Below are 15,962 nucleotides of genomic sequence, written 5' to 3' on the forward strand. Positions count from 1 at the left end.
ATAGGATAAAGTTAATACAAGATTCTGCAGGGAAAACAATCAAGGGATGTGAGGAAATAAAGGAGGCATCACATCAATATTTCAAAAAGCAGTATCAGAAGGAGCGTTGGGACAATAAACAAAGTGTAGATAGGATGCTTAAGCATATTCCATCCATCATAACTAATGATTTAAATGAAGTATTATGTAAACCTAGAGAGGAAAATGAGGTAATGGAAGCAATATGGAGTCTAGAAGCAGATAAGGCACTTGGACCAGATGGTTTCACTATACACTTCTACAAAGCCTTTTGGCTCTTAATAAAATATGACTTATGTAAAATGTTGGAATGGAAAAGAAAGAAACAAAAAATTAAGGGAAGAACCAACTCTACCTTTCTTGCCTTGATCCCTAAAGATGTCAATCTTACTTCCTTTAGCAGCTTTAGACCAATAAGCTTATGCAATGCATCCGATAAAATCCTCTCTAAAGTTATAGCCACTAGACTTAAAAAAGTCATAAATAAACTGATATTAGAGAACCATAGTGGATTTATAGCCAAAAGGAAAATTATAGACAACATAACCTTAGTTCAATAAGCAATTCACACCTACAACACATTTAATATCAAAGGTATGGAAATAAAACTTGATGTGGCTTCAACTTTTGACAGAGTCGACCATGACTTTCTTCTCAAAGTCTTGGAAAATTTTGATTTCAGTACTCTATTTGTTGAGTGGATAAAGCCTTGTATAAGCTCACCCTAGATAACCCCTCTAGTAAATTGAAGACCCACCCAGTTCTTTCAAGCTTCAAGGGGATTAAGGAAAGCTTGCCCCTTGTCTCCTCTTCTCTACATCCCAATGGTAGATTCATTAAGTAGAATATTGGAATTTACTTATCTTAATGGAGATTTGATAGGTTTACAAATTGGGGAGTAAAAACGTTGAACCATGCAAAAGTTGCAGATGGCACAATTATGTTTGGCAAAGCATCATTAATCATAGCTAGGAGATTCAAACAGATTTTGCAAGATTTCACACAAGTATCGGGAGAAAAAATTGATACTGATAAAAGAAAGATCCATGGGTCGAATAACCCATATAGTAAAATACAGAAAATTGCATATATTCTTGGCTTCAAATGGGAGAAAGATTGGTTAGCTTTCAATTACTTGGGACTTGCCATTTCCCATAAAGGGAAAAAACCCATAGATTGGGTAAGCATCATTTCAAAAATCAAGAAGAAAAATAATTCTTGAGACACAAATTGGCTAAATATAGCAGGGAGAGTAACACTAATAAAATCCACCCTATACACCCTTCAAATATATCAATATTTAACTCTTATGGAACTAAAGAGTATTCTTAACATCATCAATAAAGCATCATAAAGACTATCTAGCAATGAGGCAAATCCACAGGGAAAAATATCATCTGGTGAATTGGGAAACAATCAAGTTAGACATAGAAGAAGGAAGTCTCTATTTCAGGGGCTTTGTACTTCTAAACCATACATAAGGATAACTCCTAGTGGGCACAAGCTTTGAGAAGGAAATACTTGTAGAACACAAATGTGGAAAGGCCATAACTTTCATTTGGAGATTGTGTCACAGAGGCATAAATTTAATAATGAACCATTGTGTGAAAACGCTTTAAGAAGGAACACTGGATTTCAAATCTTTGGAAATGTGGATGAAAGATCACCGTTTTGTGCATCTCCAGGATATATCTGAGAGGGAAGAAAACAACGATCAATGGCAAAACTAGAGTAAACTCATAGTTCCAAAAGAGTTAAATATTGGGCACACAGAAAGGTCATGCCCCTGTAGGCAAACAATTTGAAGACAAAAGAGGATGAATTGAAGAGCATAAAGCTTTCTTTGTCAAAATATGATATGATTTAGCAAAGATAAAATCTAGAAATGCTCAAGTAGGGACAATTTGGAGCACAATATGGAATAACCAAGGTAAATGTTTTTTTTTTTATAGTTATTGGTGCAAGGAAAAACACTTACATCTAAAAATATTAGAAAGAGAAATATAAATGGACCCTTGATATGTGCATTATGTCAGACCTCATAAGAGAACATTTATCATTTATTCAAGGAATGCAACGACAAAAAAAAACTTGGGAGTCAACTCTTGAAGAACTTGAGATCTTCACTTATATTCCCAAAGATTATACCTTCATGTTCCAGACCTTGTATCTGTATTATCATTTAAATTTAACAGGGAAAGAGACTCTAAAAAGAGTAGTTAGCGCCCTTCCAAAATACATCTGTTGGAGAATTTTGTTAGCAAGGAATAAAGCCATTTTCAACAACAATTTGCTTCTAGCTACTCTATTTGTTGCAAACGCAAGAGCTTTCTTGTTTGATGCCTCATCTTCAGTCAAATTACCTAGTAATTAGGAGGAAAACCTCACCTCACAGGAGTTTTTATGGTTATGAGGGCTCAAACCTAGGAGCAATGTCAGCACATGAAGATATAGACCAAAGAGCAATCCTACATGGGAACTAAGATTAAATCAAGTTGATTTGGAGCAATGGGAAAGGGACAAAGGAAACTTTATATTTATTTTAATAGGAATTTCAAAGGAACTCATGGCCCAACAATAGCAGGTGGATTGATTAAAATCCTTGTAGGAAGCATCTTCTTGACCTTCGCTTGGGGTCTAGGTTAAAGCACCAACAATGGTCCAGAGGCCTTAGCTCCATGGAAGGGACTATAATTACTCTTTAGAATAGCATCAAGGAAGCCATTATAATGGGGGATTCAAAATGGGCAATTCAACACTTTAACAATGACTATGTGGATGAAGACTCTTGTCTGATAAGGAAGAGAATAGGGGCTACAAGGAAAATGTTAATGAGATTAGATGGATTTCATGTCTTGAGGGACATAAATCAAACAAATGACAAAAATGATAATAAAGGTGCTCTATTAAGTAAGGTAACCATCCAAATCAAGGATCAAATAAACATTGAACTCCGTCCATAATGGTACACATATTCATCTTCAACAGAATTCTCCAAAGCATGCATCCTTCAGCACAAACAACAAACATTCTCAATATTAAAAGTTATACATGGCCAACATCCAAGCTTCTTTGCGGAAAAATCCTCCTAAATTCTCTTTAAACAATTCCCAATTCATCTTAGCAAGCAACGATATTTTTTCATCCTCATACCTTTCAGTTTCAAACCCAAAAAGTCAAATATTGAGCATTACAATCAAAGAGCATGACTCAATGTCTAAAGACAGTACTTTGAAATCAATGAAAAGAAGTTCTACAAAGTAAAAGACATAAAGGAATAATCATGTACATACACACCAAGATCTTACAAGTTTGATTTGCAAGGGCATAATTATTCTCCCAACAAGGATCATGGAAGACACATTCAAGGATGAATATAGAAAGGATGTAAATTACCAACAACCAAATAAAGTGTTAAAATTTAATGATAACATTTATAATGAACACAACTTGTTTGTAAAGGTTGCAGAGGCAAATATGTTATTTGGTGGAATTATTTGGCTTCTTGTGACAGAGGAAAAAGGCTATTGCTCGGAAGACTTGCCCAATAAATATTCATCAAATCACATCAAGAACATGAATGACATTCAACTACAATGGGTTTCTCATATGATGTTGCTCTCCCATGGTGATGTTGTCATGTTTGATCCCATTGGCCAAGGTCTCCCACCCCCTTCTTCAAAGCACTTTGTGAGATATAGATCAATCTCCATAAGTTTTCTCCAATGTTTTCTCCCCTCTGCTCAAACAATTAACAAACTCATTTTGCATAATGAAAAGTTTCACATGGTCAAAATCCAATTTTCTATGCTGAAAAATCTTCCTAGATCCCCTTTAAAGTATTCTGAGATCATCCTAATGAACATTGGTATATCTACATATAATTACCCTTCAGTTTCAAATCTAGAATGGAAAATTCAGAGCACCACAGGTTTAGAGTACGACTTAGCAATAAAATTCAACATTTTCCATCCAACGACTAGATGGTCTCCAAAGAAGAAGTTAGAGAGGAATAAACATGTAAAGACATGATTAATTATTTCTCAGCAACATCCACATAGAAGAGATTCAACTACTTCTAGTTACAAGGAAATCACTTTTGAGATCTACTATACTTATACATGATGTATTGCTTATTTATCTTTCTGAGTGGACAAGTTTGTGCCATCCTCACCTGCAAACCTTTAAGATTGCATAAAATTTTAGGTAGCACACACTGTACCATCTTTGCCTCAATTTTGAAACTTTCTTGTAAGAGGCATGTATCATTTGATTTTCTAAGTCTTGTAACTTCCATTTCTCTGGATCCTTACCATATCCTAATCTAATACAAAAATACTTGTTACTATAAAAAAAAATCACCAAGTAATCAATGCGACAATCTATTCTACAATAATAATTGCAACAAGTAATCACATGATCCAGGTGGATGTTGGTGGCCACCCACCTATCCCACTTGGACCCCCACAACTGTCTCTTTCAGTTTTTCAGTTTTCGTAATTGTAGCACAATTTACTATTTTTATCTGTTTTTCGGGTCCTGAACTTCCGGAGCCGTTTTGAGGCCCTAAACGACATTTTTTGGGAAATCTGGGAGCAACATCAGTCCATGCCTAAAGTTGTAGTGTTTGGATAGATCTTTCTAATGAGATATTGTACGCATCAAATGGAAACGGGTGCCAAAGTTACGACCCCGGGAAGTTGATGTACCAACTTATCCAAAACGGGGCCCACAATTTGGTGTTTCGTCTTCCAGGGTTAGGTTTTGGGATATTAAGGGTTTTCCATTGTTTCTCAACAATAAATAGGCCTTTGAGCCTCATTGTAACACAGTTCAGAGGCATGTAGCCACCACATCTCTTCTAAGACATAAGCTACCATCGCCCTAGCTGGTTTATTTCCATTTCTGTTCGTAAGCATATTTCAATATTTTACATTAATGAAATGAAGTATTATTCCGCTACATCTCTGTGTTTATGGTTATCTCTATAATTTGTTGCGTTCCTGTTTAAATCCGGATCAGTGGTATCAGAGCGGTCTGATTTTTCTCTGTTTTTCTTTGCATGTCCCCAACGAGGTCGGGATATAAGGAGTTAGGGCTTGAACTGGTCGAACCTTTACAAGACCAGCCTCGCAAATCTCGACGGCCTCACATGGCAAATGAAAAGAAAGATGAGGGGGCAGGAGATCCTATCAAAATCTTGCTCGAAGAGGCCCTCGAGCGGCAAAGGAACGCGATGATGGATAGCTTTGCGCAGATCCTTCAACGACTACCCAGAGGCGATGCATCGGCTTCCAACAGCTACTTTGGAAATGCCACACTGTTTAAGGTACAAGTTAATTTTGAAATCCCCATCTTCGAGGGTCAAATAGACGCAGATTCCGTAGATAAATGGTTAAATCTGCTAGGTGGGTATTTTTCTGTTCATGAATTTTCGAGTTGGGAAAATATTGTTTTCACTCTTCTCAAAGCAGCCCCCCACGTCAAGGACTGGTGGGAAACCTATTGCGAGCAGAAGAATGAAAGTACGGGCTCACTATTTTCAGCTGCACCCACTTGGGATTCATTCCGGGATGCTATCAAAGAGAATTACTACCTTGTCAAAAGCTATGAGGACAAATACATAAAGTGGACCACGCAGCGACACGCGAGGGACCAAGATGTGCCAGAGTTCACAAACATTTTTCATACCCTTCACACACAGTTGGGTATCAAGGACTCTGAGTTACATTTGGTACTCAAATATCGCGGCTGCCTACACAGATACATCCAAGAAGAGATGGAGTTCCTGAACATCTCCTCACTCGGCACAACGTATCGATATGATGTCAAAATCGAAAAAAAAGTTCAAACAGAAGAAGTGAGACTTTGGATCTGCAAATCCAAAGACCAAAGGACAAAGCCAAGGCGGGGTGACCCAAGACAACCATCGAAGCCGCAAGAAAAGAACAACACCACGAAGTCGAAGAAGGACACAGGAAAGTGGTGTGAGTTCCACAAGAGTCCCACTCATAACACAAGTGAGTGTCGGACCAAGCAGTCGTTGGTGGCCGAGTTGAAGGCTTCAGAATCAGATGCATGTTCCGACCCTGAGTCAGAACCCGACAAGGGGAATGGCAAAGGGAAGCAGATCATTGATGCAGAGCCTAGCGTCACTGTTGCCACTGCCAAGATCCAGAAGAATGAGCCCGAAGACCCAGAGGAGGGGGAGCGTCTTTTCCATTCACAGATGTGGGTGAAGGGTTCGCCGCTGCAATTCATTGTCAACAGTGGCAGCCAAAAGAACCTCATTTTAGCAGAGGTCGTGAAGCGGTTGGGCCTATCGAATACACCACACCGACAGCCATACAGTATTGGGTGGCTTCATGAAGGACAAGATCTCAAAGTTCGCTAGCAGTGTTGCCTTCCCTACAACATAAAGCCCTTCACAGACGAGGTATTGTGTGATGTTACACCTCTAGATGTTTGTGATGTACTATTAGGCCAGCCATACTTGTGGAGGCGACATGTTGTGTATGAGTCAAGGCCTCGCACTGTCATTATTTCTTTGGGTAATTCATTATACAGGATACTGGAGGTAGCCCCACCTACCACCACCTCTTTGATCACTGCCAAGAAAGGCAGTAAGCTCATCTCCCAGACTAGGAAATTCATTTTCTGTTTAGTTCGCTCCCAAAGTAAGGGGAAGATCGTCACCACATCCATGACCCCCGCGAAGGGTTCCTCCACGCAGCAACAATAACAGAGGGATACGGTCGTGACAGAACACAGGAACAACTTCTCCTCACCCACAGGGGTACCACATAAACTTCAGGTGGGCAACAAAATCTAGTTGCATCTGCAGAAAGAACTCCTTACAAGAGCCCATCAGAAGCTCTGACCACGTCGACATGGTCCTTACACCATTACCAAGGCTGTGGGAAATAATTCTTTGGAGCACAGCATTCCTCCATTCCTTCACTTGCACCAAGTGTTCAATGTGTACTGCTCTCGACCATGCTTCCCACCATTACTGGACACATCCGAGATTGCAGAACAACTCACCACGGACCAAGTTCAACAGATGGAGGAACTCAACGCAATGGGGACCATTGCTTCCTAAGGGGGGAGGAATTATCCAGGTGGATGTTGGTGGCCACCCACCTATCCCACTTGGACCCTCACAACTGTCTCTTTCAGTTTTTCAGTTTCTGAAATTGTAGCACAATTTACTATTTTTAGCAGTTTTTCGGGTCCTGAACTTCCGGAGCCGTTTTGAGGCCCTAAATGACATTTTTTGGGAAATCTGGGAGCAACATGGGTCCATGGACCGATGTTGCTCTTTCTAAAGTTGTAGTGCTCGGATAGATATTTCTAATGAGCTATTGTACGCATCAAATGGAGATCGGGTGCCAAAGTTACGACTTCGAGAAGTTGATGTACCAACTTACCCAAAACGGGGCCCACAATTTGGCGTTTCATCTTCTGGCGTTAGGTTTTGGGATATTAAGGGTTTTCCATTGTTTCTCAAAAATAAATAGGCCTTCGAGCCTCATTGTAACACAGTTCAGAGGCATGTGGCTGCCACATCTCTTCTAAGAGATAAGCTACCATCGCCCTAGCTGGTTTATTTGTAAGCATATTTCAGTATTTTACATTAATGAAATGAAGTATTATTTCCGCTACATCTCTGTGTTTATGGTTATCTCTATAATTTGTTGTGTTCCTGTTAAAATCCGGATCATCACAATAAATAATTAAACATGATAACTTGATGGATAGACAAAACAAATTATGCATTTTCAAGATACTTGAAGTGAGGATGTAGCTTTGGCCTTGCCATCAATGATGACGTTGAGATAATTGTGGAAGTTTGAGAAATCACCATTAAGTCAAAGGTCCACATGTAATCTCTACAATGAGAATTTTAGGGTTTATTTGATAGTAAGAAAGGTGAGACATTGTGTAACTTATTGTGGGACCAAATATGAAAGACACATAAAACATCATTTGTTTGTTGTTTTGCTAAGACAATTTATTGTTGTGTGTGAGAGAAAGTAGGGAGAGCAACCCATTATTGCACTTTACAATTTATTGTTATGTGTTGGAGAATAAAACACATATAATGTATGACACAAATGAGTGGCAATAATGTTAGTCAAGGAAGCTTGCCTATGGTGAATGGGAAGGGAGTCATCCAATTACATATTGACATGTAAGAGGTAACATGTGATCTATATATAGATGTAAGAGTTCACTTATTTAATACTCGTGCAAATGGATATCAAGCATTGTCAACAAAACTTACATGATAGGAAAATGAAAAAGACAACCATTAATAAGCACCCCACAATTAATGCATTATCAGATATACAACGACATATATACCATTGTATCTTGTGGTGCAAATCATTGTAGGGTGCATAAGCATTGCCTAAAAAGAGATGGTTAGATTGAATGCTATTTGGCATATGAACTCCTTTCACATTTAATGACATTATAGGCATGTCCTTTAATATGGGGCGAAATTATAAAGAAGGCCGTTGTCACTTCAATGATAAAACTTAAACATAGTTTATCAAATAATATTGAAAAAATGTTTTATTTTATTTTTAAGAACTAATATTTTTACCACATTATATGCTCGATAAACTTAAACTTAAACTAACCTTATTTAATAACTCCATATTAATATTTGTATAGGCATGACCTTTAATGTTAAAGGATGATACAAGGAACACTACCACTACTTCAATAATAAAATTGAAATTGACCTTATCCAATCAGGTTGAAGAGTTATATGTGTGTATATATTTTTCCTCGATTTACATTAATTTATTTTTATTTGATTTCATTACATGGTTGAGAAATATATCAATTTTTTTTGGGGGGCACTAGTCTAGTTGTTGTATACCTCATTATATGAAGGTTGATAATATTAAAATAATGAAAGAGCATGAAAAGAATGTATAATTGAAGTTCTTAAAGTGAAGGAAAAGATAGGCAAGTATATTTGTAATTGATACAAAGGTTTGCATAAATATGCATGATTAAGAGAAGAACAATGTATCGAATTTATGTGGAGTTTTAGAGTCATGAATCCCTTGGTGCGAGGGCACGTTGTGATCATAAATTCAAATTGTGTGGTTTGATAAGAACATATATGTTAATTATATTTTTTTCTAAATTATTATTTAAGATGAAGATAAGGTTTATACATGGTAGTTTAAGTAATGGGATATTAACACAAAGTTTTTTCAAAGTAGTTTAAGTTGTGTGAGATTATGTAGAGTGCTAAAGTTATTATTGGTAGGAAATATACATTATGTAGTTGTGTACTCAATAACATTAGTGAGTGGTACACTAGAAGCACTTTCTAGCTGTGAAGATGTATTCCAATCAATTTGGTTTTCTTGCAAACCGTCAAATTCATGATGCCATTGGAATAACACAAGAAGCCATTCATTTTATTAAAACAAAAAACCAGAATGCCCTTATGCTAATGATGGACCTTAACAAAGCTTTCGATAGAGTTAATTAGACCTATCTCAGGCTTGTTCTTTTCCAAATTAGGCTGGGCTTGGATGTTACAAATTGGATAATGGGTTGTATATCTTCAGCTCAATGTTCCATCTTAATTAATGGCTCACCCTCGAGAAAGTCACTAGCTCTAGAGGACTTAGAAGTGGCTGCCCACTGTTACCATTATTATTTTTGTTAGTGATGGAAGGATTAAGCCTCCTCTTGCTGAAGGAGAAGCAAACTGGTGATTTAAACGGTATAAAAATAGCACATAAGTTATACATCACACATCTCCTATTTGTGGATGACTTTAAGCTCCTAGGAATGGGCACAATTAAGGAATGGTAGGTTCTTCATAGAGTCATAAACCTTTTCTATAGTGCAATGGAATGAAAATCAATCTGAACAAATCTTCTTTTCATTAATTCTTTGTTAGTTTGACTACTCTATCAGATATCCAATATTTTATGCCCTTGCAGACCTATCCTTTGGAAAATGGTATTAAGTATCTAGGTTATTTCCTAAAAGAAAATGACTAACACAAAGAGGATTGGCTGTGGGGGTGATTAAAAGAGTGGAGTAGAAAATAAACCTATGGTGTTACAATTGGTTGTCTTTGGGAGGCAGGATGATACTTATTGATTTGAGGCTTCTGCGATCCGTATTTTGTGTGGTGTTATCTTTCAGAGTCATCACATTCATGTTTTTTTGGAATTGATGTTTCTAACCAACCTCTGTGGTTCATCATCAGGATTAGATCCATGAATGAATAAGTCAGAACTCAATAGGGTTAATAAATAAAGGTTAGGGTTGGGAAGGGAAAACAACCGACAGGTTTGATGATGAACCACAGAGGTTGGTTCGAAACGTCGATTCCGAAAAAACATGAATGCGATGACTCCGTAAGATAACACCACACAGGATGGTACTTGTCAAATCAATGTTGGAAAATATTGTAGTCTATTGGTTGTATTTAACAAATATTCCCATTGCTATAATCACCTCCATTAGATAGTTAATGTTCAAAGTCTTTTGGACCGGAAAAAACAACAAAGAGGGCTTACATCTTGCAAATTGGACCTCTCTATCAATTCCAGAAAATCTTGGAGGTTGGGGGTTCAAAAACTTGACTTGGTTTGCAAAATCCTTGGCTATGAAAAACCTGTGGAGAGGATTGTTTTGTGAAGGCCTTTGGAACCGGGTTATAAAATAAAAATATTTAAATATGATGTCAGTGGTTGACTAGATTAGAAGTCGAGCAGGGAAACCAGTCAAAATAGGCTTTATAGTTTGGAAAACACTACTTCATATCTCTTCAACTGGTTAGCATGGAAGATTGGGGATGGAAATCATGTTGTCCTAGGGAAATACCACTTTATAGGAGGTGTTGGAGTCTACAAGCTATCCTTTCATCTCATTCAAAGCTTACTCTACAAAAGACTTTTCTACCTGTCCAATATCAAAAGAGTCCATTCCTTTCTGATCTCCTCAAATTATTGGATGACTTCAATAGATCTTGGATTGGTGGGTTCATTAGCTTTGGAATGGGATACTTTGACAAATGAGATTGATCTAAACAAGTTCAGACTAAGTAATACCAATTATAAGCTGGTTTGGAGTTGGGATACCACTTCCTAAAAAGCAAGCAACCACCTTGAATATGAAGTGATCACTCACTTTGAGGTTGTTTCGAATTCTAGATGGTGGAACAAACTCATATGGAAGTGGCACATTCCCAATAAAGTAAAGTATTTCACTTGCCTAGTTCTACGTAACAAAATAAATAAATAAATAAAATTAAAAATAAATAAAATAAAATAAAAAATAATATTAATAATAATTAACCTCAGACAATTTGAAAAAAAAGAGGCTTCATAGGGCTAAGTGGGTGTTGCCTTTGTAAATAGAATGAAGAATCTATAGATCATTTTTTCGTGAATTGTATCATTTCTCATAAATATGGACTTCTATGCTCCAAGTCTTGGACAACAGTGAAAATCTAATTAAGATCACTTTTGATGATCTTCTCCTTTTTTGGGTGAAGAAATGCCATTATATTCATACTCTGCCTATTTTTGTTGCATGGGACATTTGGCTACCTAGAAACATAGCCATCTTAAAAAATGCAAACATTGCCATCATTCCTCGAGCCTCTAAAGTCATTTCTCTCTTCAGGGAATATTTACCTCTCCAAGACTTCATAAACAAGAGAAGTGTGCCATTCCCATATATTCCACAAGATATGTGTATATGATTCTTCGATGGAGTTGCTCAAGGAAATTCTTGTGGTGGAGGGGATCTAACCTATTAGGAACCAAATAATTTCACTTCAGAATTGGGATTAGATTTGGGACAAATACCAAAGCTGAACTAATCATTGTTTGGGTTTCTTGACCTTAGCAAAATTAAAAAATATTAGAAGCATTTAAATACTTGGTGACTCTAAGTGAGTAATTGAATGGTTGACAAGTCATGCACACTTGGATGTACTAAATCTATCAACATGGAAGAGCATAACAGTGGAAATAAAAACCCATTTTCAGATCAGATTCCATCATATATACAAAAAATATAACAAAGATGCAAACAAACTATCAAAAAGTGCTTTGCCTTTGGAGCCAGGCTTCATAACATTCAAAGATCTTGACGGTAGCTCTGTCCAAGAAACACACTCCCTACCCACAACACCAATGAACTAAATACCAAGACTTCATAAATAAGAGAAGTGTGTCATTCAAATATACTCCACAGCATATGCCTATATGATTCTTTGATGGAGTTGCTCAAGGAAATTCTTGTGGCGAAGGGGATCTAAGCTGTTAGGAACCAAACAATTTCACTTCAGAATTGGGATTAGATCTGGGACAAATACCAAAGCTGAACTAATCACTGCGTTGGTTTTCCTGACCTTAGCAAAATTAAAAAATATTAGAAGCATTCAAATACTTGGTGACTCTAAATGTTTAATTAAATGATTGACAAGTCATGCACGCTTGGATGTACTATCTATCAACATGGAACAACATAATAGTGGAAACAAAAACTCATTTTCAGATAAGATTCCATCATATATACAGAAAATATAACAAAGATGCAAACAAACTATCAAAAAGTGCCTTGCCTTGGAGCCAAGCTTCATAACATTCAAAGATCTCGACGGTAGCTCTATCCAAGAAACACCCTCCCTACCCATAGCACCAATAAACTAAATATCACCTTCTTTGTGGGATGGCATTTCCGATTCGCAGAGCAAAAAGTAAAATATATCAACCCAATAGATTGACACATTTCCGACAATCACATCCTCAATAAAACTTTTTTGCATTGCTCTGGGGTTAAGCATCAAGTCACTGTTTTGGAAATTTTTTGTAGTCACACTTGTTGAGTTGATTTCATTAGGAGCCAACTCAGTATGTAAGCTTTAGGCATAGTATATAAAAATAGACCAGTAAGGTCAAGGCGAATCTGTTATGGCTGATAGATAGTTAAATTTTAGCATATATAACTGTTGTTTATGTAAAAATAAAAATCTGAAAAATAATTAATGTTACAGTTTACAATGTACTTTTTATTCTATTTTATTGAATAACAAAAAAGTAACGTTTGAAAAAAAACTCTAGAATATACAATGTATATTAAGACAAAGTGGTACACTAGAATACACAATGTATATTAAGACAAAGTGGTGCACTAGAATATAAAATGTATATTAAGACAAAGTGGTACACTAGAATATACAATGTATATTAAGACAAAGTAGTAGTGGGATATTAAGACAAAGTTTGTTCATAGTAGTTTAATTTGTGCGAGAATAAGTAGAGTGGTAAGTTATTGGTAGGAAATTTACATTATGTAGTTGTGTAGTTAATAATATTAGTGAGTGGTACACTAGAATATACAATGTATATTGATGTTATGATACATGGTGCCAATGGATCGCTTGTCCAAATATGATGTATGATCAAGGGGAGAACTTACACAACTTTAGATATAATATGAGTGAGCTTTATCCTTGATAGGAAGTTTTGTGATAGATATTATTACTTATTTAAATATCCTTGTGCCTTGAGATCCTGGATTCATTATGAAAATCAAACATATGTTTCCCTTTTCATTAAAGAGTTTATTTAGTTTCATTTTGTTGTTATTGTATATTTATAAATCCAACTCCAATTTAGATCCACTACAGATGGTGCATGTAAATTAGGAAGAACCACATGAATAATGTTGATTTCAAAGGGGCAGATGGCATAGTGCAGAGTACAAGATTGCTCATAATATAGATTCATTATAATATATTTTTGACTTTTTATTGATCTTAAATGTTAGGAGAGACTATTATTCCCATATTTCCTCATTAGTTGTGAACTTTGGTCTGCAACAACTTATAAGAGCCAATATATCATGATCCGTGTGCCAATCAAAGAATTTACAAGAAAAGTGACCCTCTTAAAAACAAAATAGTTGATTGGTTGTAACCTAAGTTGGATGTGTTATGTAGATGCATATGTGCTCTAATAAACAAGATAATAACAATGAGATACAATGTGCTTAACATCTCGGTAACATCTTGGTATTAGTTTTATGATTTAGAATCTCTTCTCCTCTCCTTTGTGTATAAACTTGTACATTCATATATGTTCCTGATATGCTTACTTTGGTTATATTCTTTCATCAATTCTATTGACATTTTTTTTTTTGCAACAAGAATGCCCTTCTTCAATATGAAATTATTATAACTAAGCATATTTACTAAAATGTCCATTAAAAAGTCTCGTGGCTAAATAATTATAAGTAGGGTTCTTTATGTCGTCAAATATTCCCCTGTGTAAGTAGGGTTCTTTATGTCATCAATATTCACCTGTGTAGGGTTCTTTATGTCGTCAAATATTCACCTAAAGTATGCATTTGATCATAATGACAAGAAATAGTTTATTCGTATAATAAAACAAAACAAAAAGGATGTATGAAAAACTCACAAAGAATGTATGAAACTCTTATAAGATTTTAATTTTGATGGGAAAATATCACTCCCTTTGACCACGAATCAAATTCTATTAATATCATAGACCGAATTTTATTATTTATACATATTACTCCCTTTAACCATGAATCAAATTTTAATAATATCATGCACCACATTTTATTATTTATAGATATTAAATTTAATTTAAACACATTCGTAACTAAGTAAATTTGATTATTTTTAAAATTAACTTTTAATAAAGATAATTATTATATATTATATATATAGACATTATTTAACTTATAGACGAAATGACTTTTTTTAGAGTATTTTTTCTTGTTAATTTTAATAAAAATCAGGCAAAGATTTTAAGAAACTCGAGTTTAAGTTATTTAATCTGCAGAATTCGAGTGCCCAAGGGATTGAAAGGGTGTTGAATCCATTTATACATTCAAAAATGTACTTTAAATAACAAAAAATCACATTGTTGCTTGAAATTGTATTGCCAAAAGGTTATTTTGTCGATAAGTTAGAATATATATATATATATATATATTTTTTATATTTTTTTTTTTTTTTTTTTTAATTTTTTTTTTCGAACAAGGCTGAGCCTAAGTTGGGGTTAGCCCTAATGTTGAATGGAATAACGATCAAACTTAGTTGAGCTTGGACGCCCCTTGGGATAGTTTAATTCCCCAAAGTGGATTGAAAGAGAAATTACATTGGAAAGGGCAAATTTGTCAAGCAAGAAGGGTGGGAAAAATATGTGAAGAGAGGCCTCGACCTATAAAAGTCATCACAACAAGTGTGCAAGACAAACACTATCTCTTAAGCAAAAATAAACTCTTGAAAGGTTCACACTTCTTCTTAGGTGAAGATCTAACTAGCAAACAACAAGAAGGGAGAAGAGAAGAAGTGGAGAAAATTAGAGTAGCAAGAAACGGGGGGAAAAGAGCATGGTTGTACAATTGCATTGTTTGGGCCTCACGACAAAGAAGGGCAACAATTTGGAAGTAAAGAAAAAATAGTTAATTCTATAATAGGGAGGAAAACAACAGGATCAACATGGATGAAAAGGGGGTGAAGACTCAAATTTGAGTCTTGTGTGCCAAGCCGCGTAGCAATCAACTCCCACCCAAGTCTACCTAAGTCTAGTTTGTTGGAACTGTAGAGGGTATCCTTGGAGGAGGGGACACGAGATAGGGCTTATTGCAGAAGGTAGAGACATAATTTGTCTCACAAAAACTCATGAACATGATGGTTGTAAAACTCCTATGTTTGATGGTTAATTGAATTTAGTAGTTTGGAACGAGGGAGCATAAAATGACAAAGGGTATGCAGGAATATTGGTTTTAGTGAAAGAAAAATAAGGTCATCACATACAATTTGTGAAAGAAGATACAAATAAACAATATTTATGGTTCAAAATAACAGAGAATGAGAACCACATAAGAATTTCAACATGCTATTTTGCACC

The sequence above is a fragment of the Pinus tabuliformis genome, chromosome 3_2, assembly GCF_031772625.1.
Source record: "Pinus tabuliformis cultivar Carrire ecotype Pingquan chromosome 3_2, CPIR1, whole genome shotgun sequence".
Classification (NCBI taxonomy): Eukaryota; Viridiplantae; Streptophyta; class Pinopsida; order Pinales; family Pinaceae; genus Pinus; species Pinus tabuliformis.